Consider the following 2,898-nt stretch of genomic DNA (forward strand, 5'->3'; position numbering starts at 1 on the left):
ACACCCAATCTCTTGGAAGCAGATTTTACAAGAGATGTAATATGATCTTTCCAAGATAAGTCCCGAGTAAATGAAACCCCAAGCATGTTCAAGGATGATGCAGGATTAAGCTGAATATTATTAAACATTAGTGGAAGATTTTGTCGGGTTGATAGGTGTAAGAACTGAGTCTTAGATGCATTAAAGACAACCATATTATTTTTACCCCAGTCAGAGATACGAGCCAAGTCAGACATTAGGTGTGCCATAGCCTCATCCCTTGTTTGTTGAAGTAACTGTTGAGATGGGCGTTGTGGGAACCGAATGGAAAGGTGAAGGGTGGAGTCATCAGCGTATGAGTGGATAGGGTTAGATGTACAGCTTAGAAGATCATTGATGAATAAAAGGAAGAGAGTTGGTGATAGGACAGAGCCCTGAGGAACACCACTGTTGATAGATCTAGGAGAAGAACGATGGCCGTCTACAACAGCGGCTATAGAACGACCAGAAAGGAAGCTAGCGATGAAGGCACAGATAGAAGGATAGAAACCGTAGGAGGGCAGTTTGGAAATTAAAAATTTATGCCAGACTCGATCGAAAGCCTTTGAGATGTCAAGTGCAATGGCAAAGCTTTCGCCGAAGTCCCGAAAGGAGGATGACCAGGAGTCTGAAAGGTAGGTGAGAAGATCGCCAGTGGAGCGTCCCTGACGGAACCCATACTGACGATCGGAAAGAAGGTTGTGATAGGAAAGATGCCTTAAAATTTTTCTATTAAGAATTGACTCGAAAACTTTTGAAATACAGGATGTTAAAGCAATTGGACGATAGTTGGAGGGTTGGGAGTGGTCACCCTTCTTTGGGACTGGCTGAATGAGAGCAAACTTCCAGCAAGAAGGAAAGGTACAAGTTGACAGACAAAGGCGAAAGAGTTTGCCTAGGCAGGGTGTAAGCACAGAAGCACAGTTCTTGAGAACAACAGGAGGGACCCCATCAGGCCCATATGCCTTGTTAGTACTGAGGCCAGTGATGGCAGAAAATACATCAACTGAAGAAATTTTAATGTCAGCCATGAGGAAGTCAGAGGGGAGAAGTGATGGAGGAACAGCAGCGGAATCGTCTAAGGTAGAATTGGAGGAGAAGTCTGTGTGAAGAGATCTGCTTTATCAGTAGAAGAAATAGCTACAGAACCATCAGAGTAGAAAAGAGGAGGGAAGGATGATGAGGTAAAGTTGTTAGAAAGATTTTTGGCAAGATGCCAGAAGGAGCGGGAAGAATTCGAGTTGGAGAGTTGAGAGCATTTAGTATGGATGAAATTATTTTTAGTAGAGCGAAGAACAGACTTAGCACGATTCCGGGCAGAAACGTAAAGATGATGAGATTCAGGGGTGTGTTGGCTCTGGTACCTTTTGTAGGCCCTCTCCTTGTTGCGGACAGCATTAGAACAAGCGTGATTAAACCAAGGCTTTCTTGCGTTAGTCAAAGGATATGAGAAAGGAATGTATGCTTCCATGCCCGAGAGAATAACCTCCGTAATGCGCAAGGCACACTCAGATGGCTCACGGCCATGGAAGCAATAATCATTCCAGGGAAAATCAAAGAAGTACTGCCTGAGGGCCTCCCAGTCTGCGGTCCAAAATGCCACAGACGACGTTTCCCTGGAGGGTCCACAGGCCGTACCGGAGTGATAGGACAGGTTAAGGTAATAAGGTTGTGATCGGAGGAGCCCAACGGAGAGAAAAGATTAACAGAGTAAGCAGAAGGATTAGTTGTGAGGAAGAGGTCAAGTATGTTGGAACTCTCACCAAGGCGGTCAGGGATACGGGTAGGGTGCTGTACAGGCTGCTCTAGGTCATTAAGGATAGAAAAGATGTAGGCTTGTTCACCAGGTGGATCCGTGAAAGGAGAGGAGAGCCAAAGGTGGTGGTGAACATTGAAATCTCCAAGAATGGAGATTTCAGAGAAAGGAGAAATGGATAGAATGTGTTCCATCGTAGAAGTAAGATAGTCGAAGAATTTTTGATAGTCAGTAGAATTAGGGGATAAGTAAACAGCACAGATATATTTAGTCAGAGAATGACAGGAAAGCCGAAGCCAGAGTGTGGAGAATTCAGAAGAATCAAGTTCAGGAACACGAGAGCAAGATAAGTCGTTGCGTATATATACACAACAGCCACCTTTGGCTCTGAAATGAGTATAGAGAAAGTAGGAGGATACAGAAAAGGGTTTGCTGTCAGTTGCCTCGGACAGCTGAGTCTCCGTTAGAAAAAGAAGGTGAGGTTTAGAGGAGGAGAGGTGGTGCTCAACAGAGCGAAAGTTAGAGGAAAGGCCGCGAATGTTGCAGAAATGAAGAAGAAGAGAGTCAGACAGTGGTTCCAGGCACCTAGAGTCGTCACCGGGAGAGGGGCAGATGGTGGGAGATAATAGTTAACCCCGTTCAGTATGGTTTTTCATTCATTCATTCATTGCCTGACGCCATGTATCCCACACGGGGTGGCCAAGGGCTTAGAGTTATTTGTTTTACAGGGAGGGGCACTAATCCTCCACCAACCCCACTTGACACGTAGGGATGCCAACAGCATCTGGTGTTCCCAGGCGGTCACCCATCCAAGTACTAACCAGACCCAAAGTGTCTTAACTTCGCTGATCGGACGGGAAGCGGTGTACTCCACGTGGTTACAAAAAGTACACTATTTACATTATTAACCAGGAAACATAGTCAAGGGGTTTCTGCAGGACATGAAACGCTGACCCAGTTTACTGGTTAAACCCTATACATAATTAGCAAAAAGACTGGGCGTTTGTGCAGGACATCAAACGCTGCAATTCGCTAAATTAACCAGGGAATGTGGTCATGAGCGAAAAGACTGGGTGTCTGTGCAGGACATCAAACGCTGCGATTCACTAATGGAACCTGGTTTA

The 2,898-nt window shown here is 45.4% G+C and overlaps 1 pseudogene; it reads right to left on the reverse strand.

The window, feature by feature from the left end:
* Window positions 1-2,546: 2,546 nt before the first annotated feature.
* On the reverse strand, window positions 2,547-2,663 carry LOC145418183 (5S ribosomal RNA; annotated as a pseudogene).
* Window positions 2,664-2,898: the final 235 nt, after the last annotated feature.

The sequence above is a fragment of the Coenobita brevimanus genome, chromosome 112, assembly GCF_032717465.1.
Source record: "Coenobita brevimanus isolate Jiangsu-jjx chromosome 112, ASM3271746v2, whole genome shotgun sequence".
NCBI lineage: Eukaryota > Metazoa > Arthropoda > Malacostraca > Decapoda > Coenobitidae > Coenobita > Coenobita brevimanus.